Below are 14,726 nucleotides of genomic sequence, written 5' to 3' on the forward strand. Positions count from 1 at the left end.
TGATGCACCTTGGCTGCAAGCCTATAAGGACCCTATGTGGCCTGAATCCTAAAACCTATAAACACTCAGGTGACCTCAATGACACAGTCACCAAAGTCATGGATGGGGGTGACACTGAAAAATGCTTACCTTGAGCTGGACAAACTATGTGCCGGTATAGCCCTTGTGGCCATCCTACATATAACACTGCCAAGCATGCATCACACCATATGTTACCAAAGGGGTAGCACACCAGTGCACTGACACGACCCACCTATTCCACATAGTGAAATCCACCTCATGCAGTTCACCCATAAGTAGGTGTGAAACCTGTTGTTCCATGTTTGGGCCTCTGTTATGTATGAAGTAGACATCTGAGGTGTGTGTAACAGCCATTAGCCTATGTCCAACTGCGTCTGGGGATGACAACATGCTGTGTGCCATCACTGGATTTCCTACTGATGTGGACATCTGCCTAGGAAGGTCTCACACAGATACATGACCATTGCTAGACACATGGCCTCAGTCTGCATACCAAGACATACAGTGTGAACCCCTATGGGATGAGTGCCATCGCCACATATTATGACAGTACAATCATCCTAGGCATGCAATCAGTCGTAAGTGTGCTGCGGACACATGTCTTTGGCAACATGACATGTCAATACGATGTTGCTTTCATTATAAGATGAATCTTCTACATGATCCATGTCATACATAACCATCTGTCATCACAGGGCATGGGGTATAAGCATCCCCACATCCCACCCAATGAGGACCATTAATGTCAATACTTCTCTGTTTGTCATTCACATCACACAGCACATGTAGCAGCTGGGGACATCACAGAGGTTCCTCAACAGGGAATACCAGGCCATCACATATGTACCTCACAATGGTAGGCCAAAAGAACACCTCTCTACCCGGTTTCATACATGATCCTCATGGGTGACTTCAGTGTGGCATACAAGGCACTCACCAACTCCACATTGCTGAGACTGCTGCACAACTGCAAGTCATGCTCCACTCTGTTAACACACACACACACACACACACACACACACACACACACACACACACACACACACACACGCATGCATACACACACACACACACACACACACACACACACACACACACACACACACACACACACACACACACACCCTCAGTCTGGTGTGTGACATGAAGTGGCCTTGTTGGCAGCTCAGATGTGTGTCCCACTCAATCAGCCTGTGGTGGAATGGGCAACTGCTTCACATCAGGCAGTGTAGCTATGTACACCTTTTCAGGCATAGTCTGAATAACAGGATGGTTAACTGTACTTACACCCTTGGGATACAGCCTGTGTCCCTGTTGGACGTGGGCATTGGGAGCAGCCTTACATACACATGGATTAACATCTGGCCTAAGCATATGGCTGCTCACAGCCCATAGTGGTGTGACAGACTATGTTGTTATGTGTCCACACCCATCACTATCATAGACTACTGGGTATCCCCTATGGGCAGCATGTAGTATCATGTCATCCAGTCTACATCTGAAAAATAGGTGAGTGGTATTACAAGTGCATGTGCACATTCCAGCAACATCTGTGCTACACAATAACTGAGAGCAGGGCATATGTGACGTAGTGTGTCCTTATTGTAGCTGTCTGACATCTGCAGTACCCAGATGTTTGCAGAATGTGTACATGTACCTCATAGATGTAGACCCCCTGCCACATAAATGTGCATTTCCAGACACCGGTTGGACAATGGGTGCATGTTGTCCCCAGAGTTTGGGGAATGTGTCTGTGACATAACAGACCCCTGGGAACACAATAATGGTACATAAATATCTGGTACTGTAAGCATTCCCTTACATTGTATGCTCCATATGTACACACTGCCGCTGAGCAAGAGCCAGTGTTGCCCCTGCTGTCCTGCTGGAAGGGGTCACCAGGTATGCTAGCTATAGGTGTCAGGCAATGAGATGAAGTTGTGGAGTACACAGTGACCTAGCCAAAGTACTTCATTAATGGTGAGGGACACTTTACAGTCTTTAAACTAAGCCTATATGACATTCACAGACTGAGAGGGGCTGACTGAAAATACATGATGACATATACCATCTGTATCCACCAGGTCTTAATGTCAGTATTGTACAACAGACAACAAACCTAGCACTCATATGTGAGCTGACCATTGCTGGGGTGATTCAGGGGCCAGAGATGTCATCTATGTCACTGCAGACAGAGCCATAAGGGATGGCCATAGGTGCTGAAAGCAGACTACCAGCAACATGTCAGTCCAGGCAATGTTTGTGAGACCTACAGTTTAAATTCTTATCTCCCATGACTGCATCCCCCCATTGCATTCCATTACATGCTTCATTCAATGACATACCTGGTATAGTGCTGTACTCCTTTGAGTGAAGAAATCCAGTTGTAGTATCCTAGTGAATCACAGTCTCTCTTCATGAATAAAGGTGCAGAACTGTTTACCATAGGCAGCAGTAGGTAATGATAGCCTTTTGTAGGTAATGATCATGAACAGGTGATTACCTGTGCACCAGTCTGTGACTCCCACTTGCTATTTGCATCCAGAATAGCTGGGTTGCCTTTCATCAGCAATGGCATGACTACACAGTGGTATAATTAAGGCCTTCATGTAGGCCTTGCCCATTTTCCTGAAAAGGACATTATCTTAAGGTGTTGAAGCTACAGCTTTACAGAGGGTAGGTGGAAATACTATCTGCTGTTTGGATGTATGTGTTATGTCGACAGTTTTGCATGCTATGTCTGGCTATTGTTAACAGACTTTCAGATTGTGTAGCAGTGTACTGTTGAACAATGTGTGTTGGGGTCAGTAAGGGGACAGGCAGATGTGAGTGCCATACATCCTTTTTATCTGAATGTGCATGCTGCTGCAGCTGATGCTGTTCTATCAGCTGTGTATATTTGTAGGGGGAGACTGTGACACATGTCCCTTTCACATCAGCAACCCCAACCCTTGATGTATGTGTGTCATGTGGATACCTGTTCTAGGTGTTTGGGAGGTATGATAGGTCTGTAGCAGGTAGCTGGACATACTGCTGCATGTGTAGCAGGCTGCAGCTGCTGCATTCTGGCCAGGAGTCAGACTAGGGATTGTGAAGGCATAGGAGGACCGCAAACTGTTACTGTCAGTGAGGGAGCGGTAGCGGTAGCGGTGTCAGCTGTTGTGTCACAGCATGACTGGCTGAGGTCACCCATAAAAGTCAAGGTGAAGCATGTGCCTCTGGTACATATATTACATAACAGTGCCATCTAGAAAGTGTTAGGCAACATTTATAATAACACATATTCATAATTGTAAATGTGTCCAACCCTGCAGGCCTTTAACATGCTATTGTGGATAACAATGTGTGTGGTGGGATCAACCAGATTTGCTGGACATTGCATGGCTGAGTTATTCCTGTGTTGTGCTGATATGCATGCATTTGTTGTGCCACAGACTGGGCTGTGGGCTAGGACTGTGGGTGTCCAGATGTGACACATGCTAGCAATGTAACAGATAGATGATATATAATATATGTATTATAGATATTAAATAGTCATAGTAATTTGTTTGTGTCTTTCGGCTTTGGTTTACTATGGAAATTTCAAATCAAACTTGGGTTGAACGTTGACCCTAAATGTTGAATTTGAAATCCAGAATAGTAAACTAAAACGTAAATGAATGCATTGTTCGATGAATTTGACATAGCAGAAGATGATGTCAGTCACCTCCTGCTATGCACATTACCATACCACTGAACTCTACACTCAACAGTACATTAACTCTACTATTTTGCTGGAGGGCTTCAGCCCCCTGGACTGCACCCCCACACCCCCTGTATATTAAATTTACCAACTCCATGATCGTGCTACAGTGAGGAAATGGGCTAAGTCCCTGTTCCTCACTGGAGTGCGACCTCCAATCATAGTGTGGGTACATCGATTATCAAATTCGACCATACGTAGTTGGTGTATCATAGGTCGATTAAGTGACTCTTGCAAACCATGATTTCAACAATCAGATGATCGACTGACTGCCAAAGTCAAAGTAAAACTATATGTATGTATATATATATATATATATATATATATATATATATATATATATATAGATATATAGGGTCTATATTATATTCTCGAAAGTTTCAAACATTGAAACATTGAACACCATATGGTCGACACCATATGAGCAATGTTTGAAATTTCGAAAATATAATAAAAAAAATAAAAATAAAAGCTATACTTACCTAAATGCTGTAGGCAGGGGGGCAAGACCCCTGCACCCCATACCCCCACTACCTAAATATTCCTACTCCAAGATCGCACTGCATTGAAGTAAAGGGAAAATATTCCCTACTTCAATTTCAATGTTAAGCGCACAACGTTTCGACCAATCGGGTTAGCTCAATACATTTTTGGCATTTGCAATTTTCGATCACGTGATATGACCCATATATATATATATATATATATATATATATATATATATATATATATCATGAATATATATTATAATATTATATTATGATAATATATTTTATATGCTATATTTTTAATAAGGTATCATAGTATGTCAAGTGTATATGTTAGACATGTGCATGCATACAGTGTGTTACACATGATTGGCATGGGCATGTGTGTTCAGAGCTGTATGATGTGTGACACTGAGCTCTCTGTCATGATTTGTAACCCCAATCTGCTCTGCTTTGCCAGTATGTCAGTACACAGAATAGGTTTTATGGCAACTGTGCCATAAGTAGGGGCAAAACTGTGTTCATTCAGCAACAGTCTGTGCATTTGTCAGCTGTACCTGATAATGTAGGCCTCCTGTACATCCAGCAGCATTTATTTGAATGTGTACTGGTTTGTTGTCTGTGTTAGAGGCCCAAGCCACCTTTTCAAATGGCCAAAGTGGGACATTTTTGGTAAAAAAAAAATCAAATTTTGCGGGGCCAAACATACCCAAGGCCAGTACAAAGGACAGAACTTCAGTTTTTTGCCTGAATAAAAGCTTATTCTTATAGCATTTATTTGCTTATTCTATTTCATATAACAATTAGGTATTTCAGATACGAAATAACGGCCATTGTTTTGATTTCTTTGCAGGACACAACTGCCAAAGAGGGTCTGTCCCTTTCAAAGTGGGACAGGTGGTCACCTAGCCCAAGTACACTGCAGTTTGTAAAAACAGTACTTGATCTTCAGAGCTCTGTTTGCCTACTGGTGTAATGCACTATGTTGTAGTTGGCAAGGTCCTGGGTGCAATACTTGGCAGGGGAGTCTTTTTCCTAATGTTACATCACTGTACTGAATGATATATTTAACCAAAATGCATTAATTCCCAAGCTGGTTGGTGTAGTGGTGTGTTTCTCTGACTGTGTTTCACAAGGTCCTGGATTCAATACAGTGAAGTCTTTTTTTTCCTACTGTTACATGACTATTGCATGATATATTTCCAAATGCAGTCCTAATCACCTGGAGCTGATTTGGTGTAGTGGTATATTGCTCTGGCCATAGCGCACAGGATCCTGGTTTCAGTACTTGGCAGTGGTGCCTTTTTTCCCTAGTCTTACATGATTGAACTGCATGATATATTTCCAAAAATAGTCCTATTTCCCCAGAGCTGATTTAGCCTAGTGGTATGTTGCTTTGACTGTAATGCACAGGGTGCCTTCTTTGAGGCATGCTAGGGCTGGTTATTTTGTTGCTGGGCAGAACAGTGTCTGAATGAGATAGAGTGATTATAGCAGTTTTAAGGGGGTTTGCACAGTTTTGTGCAATGCACCTTGATGTCAAGCAGCGCTTAGGTCCACTTAACTTTGCTTAGCATTGCTTATCCCCTCTTAAACCAATGCTATTTCCAAAAAAAAAGAAAAGAAAAAAGGGGTGATAGGAAAGTGATGGCATGGGGGCAAGTAGGAGGAAAAACATTGTGAAAGGCAGCTAAGGATGTGCAGAAGAGGTGTAGGAAAGAACCATAGCTCTCCATTTCTCGTGCAGAAACAGCTGTGCATGATGTGCACAATTTGGAATTTAGAGCCTCACACCCCACAGGCAGGAGTGTGGGTGACATAAATTTGTTGAGTAATTCATGGGGAAATTGATGTCAGTGTACGTGGGGGCAAAATGGAGAGCTATGTATGAGATGAATATTTTTTGGGGGGACAGATGCCCATTTTTTTTAAGGTGAGAGTGGGATGTTGTGGAAGGGTTACAGGTACATCTGGGGAGGTAAGTTGGGTAGGAGAGTTTGCTTTTTCAGACCTACAGGACAGACAAGACAGCAGACAGGGGCAGTGTATGTCCCTTGGATGGGGAGAGTGGTTGGGAATCACAGGACCACATGCCTCCAGATGGAAATAGTGGGACTGAGGTCCTCACCCATGGGCAGTCACCATTGCCCCTCCGCAGCCCCAAAAGGTGGCTGTTCTGTGGGCTGGGTGCAGGGGCCAGCCTGCCCCTCAAAGTGCATCAATCTGCTCTCTATCTGGAGCAGGCAGTCATCCAAATACTGCTGGATGACCCTGCCAACCATACCTTGGAATTGGTGTTGAATGACAGGGTCATCTCCATGCCCGTGCCCTGGGGGGGTTGAGCCCCATCCCCTGAAGGGGGTCCACCCAAGGATGGTTCAGGATCAGCAGAGGAGGCAGCTCAAGGTTGGGTCCCAGACATGTTTGGACCCAGTGTTGTGGCCATATGAGGTGGTACAGGTAGATCAGATAGGATTGGCCTACTCAAATGTGCTATAGTATTGAGATTTGTCAAAGGGTATTGGTTCATCATGAACAAAACATTTCAACATTAGTTATAACAGCATGCATGGGTGGTCCAAGTAACCCAGAATAATCAAATTGAAAAAAAATTGCATATCAAATGGAACACTTGCATAAATGGAATAACAGTCATTATTGTAACAGCATGCCAGTAACAGTTACAGCAACATGCCACCAACAGTGGAATTTGAACAAGGTATGTTAGTAAGCAACCATGGAAATATATGAACAATAATACAACACAAGTCCCAACATCAGGTTTTGGGAACAGTGTACCCGTAGTATATGAATAATAATTAGTGATGCAGATAATGGTTTGGGGGAGAGAAAAACAGCCCATTACCAAATGTATAGGCTATATTTTTCACAACAATACTGCTCAGTACTCTACAGGTTTGCCCTTAATTTGCATCTACCTGTGGCCTATAGTTTCTATAGCATGTACAAACCTGTTAATCTGTCGACCTGGAATGGTATGGGGCAAGCTGTGAAACTCTAGGTACATAACTAGAGAGGACTCGTACATGTCAGAGTTACATATATGACTAATAAGGTGCACCCTGCACTGATGTTGTGTGAGTGTGCTACTGGCATACTTCAACTGGATTTATATCTGCGTCCAAGGTTATTGGCAACAGTGATCACTAGCTGTGACAGTGTGACACCTGAGAGACATGTATTGGGTAGAGTGCATCGTGTATATATCTATCATGATGTCATTTGTAGGCATGTGGTTGAACACTCGTACATCTGTACACAGTTTATTAGTATACCCTTCATACAGCTAATACAAACATATCTTTACCTGTAAGCCCTGTGGAGAAAATATCTGTTAACACTACCTGACTGTTTATACAAATAGGCAGGATTACTTGTAACTATAAACACATCTTAGGACCCGTCCCTGGATTCAAATCACAGTCTGTGTGTGCAAAAATGAACAACATATCTATGTTTTTATCACACTGAGCTACTGGGCCACTGTTTTTGGCTGCTTGACTGATTTATGCCTAAAAATCACCTGGTTACAAAGTCTGACCTTGTAATATTATTAGAGTGTCACACAAGACTGTGGTGACAGTTGAACATACATACATGAGATTCATGCATGATAGATAGTTAGTGAACTGTGTGTTAATGCTTTGAATGCAGATGTACAGATTTAACCCCTAGTGGGTGTGACTATGTGTGATCTGTGCAGACCATAGCAGAGTGATGGGTTGCATACCCAACCCATATACATTTGCACATCATATATTTGCAGTCTCCACCTATTACAGTCTCATACTTGCCTGCATCAGCGTACCTACATTTAGAACTACATATAGCTGAAATGCAAAGGTTAACACAAGACAGTGCTGCAGGGAACACATTATAATACATTACACATTAATATTCAGGGTTCAGATCTTAGTGCAGAACATATATCAAATGTAATTGTATCTTGTTTTACAGCTCCACATCTACAGTTTAGCATACCAGTTGGTTATCAGCCAAACCTCACTCAATTCATGGTATCATAGCCATATTTCCTGTGCAGCACCTGTACAATTGTATTTATTCAACAACAGACCAGAATAAACACAACAGTTTGTGGAAGTAATGTTTATTGTGGGTGACATGACACACTGATTTATTACATTCCAAATTCTAAATTCATTTGAACTGCATATCCTGTAGATGATGAATGAATGTCATTTATTACCTTCACAGTAGCAATCACAGTGTACTTTATTACCAGATCCTTAGTATTCATATTGTATATACTTATGTCATTCCTACACAGTATTACCACAGTATTGGCTTTCTTTCATCAATAGTAGCTTGCTTGCTGCCTTCATCTGTATTGCACAGTACTTGGCATTACTCACTTATATCAATGTGGGTCTAACAACACATTTCTCAGTACACTAAGATCACACTATACATAATAGCAGTAGACAATTACACTTTCTTATTTATTGTACTATATATTGCAAGATAGATCTGTACTCACCACACTGTCAGTGCAGCCTCGCCAGACACCCAGCATGGGCCTCAATATTACAAGCCCTCTTCTCTGCAGCTGTGGGTGGGGGGAACACACACCATTATGCATACCTGTCTATCAGATATCCATACTAAAATTTGATAAATCACCAGTTGCTATACTTACAAACTTCTGGGGAATTCCAGGCCTGAGCATCTTGGATCCTTTGGGCCAAGAGCACCCCCTTCCTCTGCTTCAAGTCATCATAATGATGATGGACCTGTAAACCAATGTGGGGGATTCCAGTGGCATTGGTGAACTCACATGCCAGATGGTCCCAGGCCTCAGACTTGTATTCTGAGCCCTGGTACTGGCCCTGCAGCAGTCTGTCATCATGGTTCTTAACAAGGAGCCCAGTCATGACCCTGGACTCCAACATGCCCCAGCACTGCGTCCGAAAGCGTGCTCCCTCTTCAGCACCTGCCATAGTTCCTGCATGGGTCAAACTCTAACAGGTTCTGCCTGTATTCCTGCCTGTTAGGTTTAAATAAGGCCATTTTCCTATCCTTTGCCACAATTGGACCATTTTTAAAAATGCTAAGCTCTGCTTGGCAGTGTGCAAATCTGCTAAGCTTAGCTGAGGAGTGCTTAAAGTGGCAAATGCTTAGCAGTGCTTAGTGGTGTACAAATCCGGTTAGCTCAGCTGAGGACTGCTTTGAATGAGCAAACCTTCTAAGCAGAACTAAGCTTTGCTAAGTATTGGCCAGACAGGTCTTGTTTAAGCATTGCTTAGCTTGGCTTAGCAGTGCTTAGCAAAACTTAGCTAAGGGCAAACATGATTTTTCATTTAAAAAAATTAGATATTAATTACTCATTATTGATACATTATTATTAAGTGTATGTATTTTACTTCACATGACCTCCCCCTATGTGCTTTTATTACGTTACCTTGGGGTATGACTGTACTGTATCGGATACTTGTGTTTAAATGGTGGTTTTCTCCACTGACACTGGGATTCTGGACCACTATACTACCCTGGTTAACAAATATTAATAACTACATAAATAAATAAAATAGAAATTAATATAAAAATGTTTTCCCATGTAAAAGGTAAATGGTCTGTTGGGGTATTCTAACTATGCACCTACTGCACACAAAGCCATGACTCTAACCACTCAGCTAACTTGGCTGTGAAGATTTCAGCTAAACATTTCTATATAGCTTCTTGATAAGTTTAAGCCATGCTGAGCAAAGAGCCATGCCACGCAAACCCCCTGAGCTATGCTTAAACTTTAAAGAAAAATAAATAAATAAATAAATAACAAATGCATATAATAGGGGAAATAACATTTAATTACCATGCTGTACCATACTATAACAGTACAGGGAGTGTGTTATAGTCACTGTAATACACCCCCTACAGCTACATTTTCAGAATGGCCAGGAATACACAAATATTATGCAATTTAGTGCTGTACGGCACTTGAAAAGTGCAGGGGAGGTGTTGTGGACACTGTAACACACCCCTTATATGACTTTACACTTAAAATTATTAAATACATGTCTGAAGACACTTTCTTTATTGTTTTAGTGCCATACAGCACTTTCACAATGCAGGGGGTATGTTACGGATACTGTAACACATCCCCTACATGACATTACACTTAACATTATTAAATAAGTGTCTGAGGACATTTTCTTTATTGTTTTAGTGTTGTATGGCACTTTCACATAAAGGGTGTGTGTTACAGATACTGTAACATATGTATATGACATTACACTTATTATTAAATAATTCTCCAAGGACACTTTCTTTATTATATTAGTGCTGTACGGCACTTTGAGAGTGCAAGGGTGTGTTACAGATCTGCAAGCACTGTAACACACCCCCTAGTACTTATTCAATATCCATGTACACAGTTCCCCCTCCGTAGCGTGCCTTCATTAATATGCAAGGTGCGCTGTTGAGAAGGAGATGCAGACATGGACACCATTCACTCTGTGTGGAATAATGCTATTCCTACACAGAGTTTATTAAATCATCGAGCTGGATTTATGGTGTGTTCCTCAAAAATAACCATCCTTAATTTACTGTCTAATTTTTTTGCCTGTTTCCTTCCACCCCTACTCTGTTATAAACAATAAGTGAGTTTGATATAAATCATAAAAAAAACAGAATATACCTTTCTAGTTGTTTTAAGTGATGGACTTGTTTAAGTTATTTTCTTCAGAAATGAAACACGAATATTAAAAAAAATCTCTAAAAATTAACTGTCCATTTTTTTATTTCATGGCTTCACTGGATGAGTTGCTGAATGACATTTAAAGAAACTTTACAATGCATAAAAGTTCTACAGAACTGCAGGTGTTAGAAAAGAAAGCTCACCAGAGTGCAGTTATGAAAATGAAAGATTATTTTACCATTAAGTAAGGTTAGTGCTGAAATTGTAATATATAATTTGTATAATAGTCCCAAGTTGTCTCAGTGTTTTACTAAAGCAGATATAGATAAAGTGAACACAACCCTAGAGCCCAGGCATGCAATTGCATTGTTTGGTTGACCATGAAATTAAAACACATTACACTGTTTTTGGAAATCTCAATTTAACTGTGCATAAGGTATTGACTAGCATATTTCCTGCTTTTTGTTTGGTAAACAGCAAAATTTACACACCTTTCTTACTAAAGTCAGAAAACATTAAAGAAAAAAATTAGTTTTAACTCTTTCTTTCAGTAGTTCACAGGCAAGTTGCCTCAAAAATCATTAGGAAGAAAATTGATTGCAATATATGCATCCAACCTATTGTATGTGTTGTAAATTCCTCAGCAAGCTTTATAGAAATGCCAAAATCTAAAACTGAGCATAGCTAAATCACAGTGTTTTGAAAGGATGCAGGTAAAATGAAGGATCATAAGTATTCACATACAAGACTACTAAAGAGTCATTATTTTTTTCTATAAATCTGTGAAGCATGGCATCAACAGCTCTCTATCAAGATGAGAAATTTGACTCATGTTCTAAATATAAGCACCCTCAGAAGATGGCTATAGAACTCATGGCATCAATAACTTACTGGAAGAGTAATACAAAATGTAAGTTTGTACCATATGGATGTTTGGCAAAAGAATGGGGGATGCATAGTGCCATATATGAGTGGAGTTGTACTGTAGAAACAAGCATGTATCTTTACGCAATATGTAACATTCAGCAGAATATAGGATACATGATGCCCGTGGTTCATTGGAATTACACTCTGTGATGGACGTACAAGTCACATAGATACATAGGCTCATAGGAGATTACTAGACTAATAACTCAAGAACCTTTACAAGGCTAGCCAGTTTTACCTGACTTTTACCCAATTTTCTATCCCTAGGGGAAACATAACAAGGTTCAACAAGCAGGGTTTTGACAATTTTTACAGTTGCCTCTGTCCATAAGAGACGTGGGTGCCACCCAAGGAGTGAATTTGAGATTTCATATCTATTAATCCAAATTGTGCTCAAAGATGGTCAGGGAAGGGATATGCTTCATGTGACTAGGAAGCCTATTCCAGAGTAGGGACAATCTCTGTGACATATCTGTCTCTCCAGCATGATCTATTCATGTCACAGATCAGGATTAGATCCTTGGAGTGGGAAAACCTTGTCCTGTTAGTTTTGCAAATACGTGGGTCTATATCATGAGATTGACAGGTGGAAATGTTGAATCTCACTTGTTCAACACCAAAATGTTGAACTCCAAGTTCCCAAACGGCCAACACCGATTGCTTTCCAATGGAAAGAAATTGGTTGGCCAAACACCAACGCCACACTAAAACAAACATATTTAATATTCTAACTCCGAGACCACACTACAGTCAGGGAAAGGGCAGGTGTCACAGAACAGCTGACCGATTTCTTTCTGTTGGAAAGAAATCAGTGTTTTGGCCATTCAGGAAACTTGGAGTTTGACATTTTGGTGTCAAACAAGTGAGATTCGACATTTTCACCTGTCGATCTCATGATATAGACCCAAATATGCAACATTTGCATCAGAGCTGAGTCAGAGACTGTCTTGCAGGTCAGGCATAGATCACCCCTCAGTAATAGTTAGGAAACTGAATACAATGATTGGGCTTTTAATGGGTCCGCATATCACATGATGGTTGTACCCTGTATTTTTCTGGTGATAAATCTCTGAAGATGCTCTGACTGTTACAAGGACCTAGAGAGGTACATGCCAAAGGGTGTATTGTACTCAATTATTGGTCTGATGAGGGCCAAGTACAGTGGTATTGTACTAGGACATCCTTAGATCTGGATGCCATTCCCTTACTTAATCACATGGAAGGATTTACTCACCACTGTGGACACATAGTGGTCAAACTTCAGATTACTATCTAAGTACTCAGATCTGCAGGAGTATTTGACTATCCAAAGTGTATTATTATGCACTTCTTTGCATTTAGCTTGAGGTCATGGCACTGACACATTGTTGGGGATTGCCCCAAACTTGCAGTCATCAGCAAGCTTGGTCAGCTAAAGGCCATCAACATTGGCCTTGACATCTGAAAAGTATATCCCAAACAGAATATGGCTCAGCATGGAGCTTTGTGAAACTCAACTGGTGACTGGTCACTTTCTTGATGTGGTTTGGAGAATAGTCAATTTCCCTTTGGTGAGAATCAAACACAATACCTGTTGTCTTTGAGTACTCACCTTAACCATTATGCCAATTCCCCACTCTAATAACATTTGTCCTATCCATGATCCATTTGGCCATCCATCTAGCAATGCAGAGGTTAATGCCCAGTTTTGTGATTTTATCTATAATACCCACATGGTGTATTGTGTCAAATGCCTTGGCCTAGTCAAGGTGGGCAGTATGCATTATCTTATCCTCATCCATAGACTTGGTGACCTTCTTAAAGGCATCTACTAGCCTGAGCAGGCAGGACCTGCCCTTGATAAAACTGAACTGGGTTGGGTCTAGAGTCTGGAGATTTCCTATGTCTTTCTTAATCAGTTACATGATTATCCATTCTATAGTCTTGCAAATGAGGCTAGTCAAATATATGGGTATGTAGTTTGCTGGGACTGTTGATGGTCCCTCATTGTGCAGAAGGATGACTGTTGCTGCTCTCCTCTCTACTGGGACAAATCTTGTCTGAAGACTGTGGTTAAATAGAGATCTGAGTGAGTCTGGTAGTTCATGAATCAAGCTATTTATTAGATACCCTTGGAATCCATAAGTGCCCATTAATGCTGTGTTTCTAATTTTGGAGAGCACAGCGACAACCTGTTCTTGTGTGACAACAAGCAAAGGAATGGTAGGGGGGATTTTATGGGGAATGACTGAAGGTGATGAGGGAATAAAATTTGAGCTGAATTTCTTCTGGCTGAGTATAGGTAATGCCATCTACAGCTAGCTCAAAACATTGTTTAGTGTTTCCCTTAATATTTTAGGCATAATTAAAATATGCTTTGTGGTTATCCTTTGCTTGAGAGGCTATTTTAGTCTTGTATTTAGGTTTTCAAGATTTTACTAGTTCCCTTATTTGCCTGTTGAGAGTAATGAAGGTTTTTTTTCTCTGCTGTGCACCTTTCCACTTACTTCTAGATAGGAATTTATTCCTTCTGTTGTATAATCTATGTATGCAAGGGGTCCATCAGGGTGACTTGTTTTTCTGACTAGGCCTGGGTTTATTTTGTTCAGGTACTCCCATTTCTATGCAGTTGTTAAATTGATTGGACAGGGCATTCATTTATACTGTTGCATAGGTTTCCAAGTTTTCAGGGTTAGGGGGAACTTTAAAACTGCATACACAATCACTTACTAGAAGGTAAATTGCCTTGAAAAAATTCATTAGGGTTTTATGGTTTGATGAGGGTTCTACTGTGACATTCATTTCAAAGGAGACCAATTTATGATCTGATCTCACCCAGGAGGACATAACACGGGGAGGGGGTGCAATGCTCATCCATGTTTGTGTGTACTGT

The sequence above is a fragment of the Protopterus annectens genome, chromosome 1.part1, assembly GCF_019279795.1.
Source record: "Protopterus annectens isolate FY-2018-M chromosome 1.part1, PAN1.0, whole genome shotgun sequence".
In the NCBI taxonomy this organism is placed as follows: Eukaryota; Metazoa; Chordata; order Ceratodontiformes; family Protopteridae; genus Protopterus; species Protopterus annectens.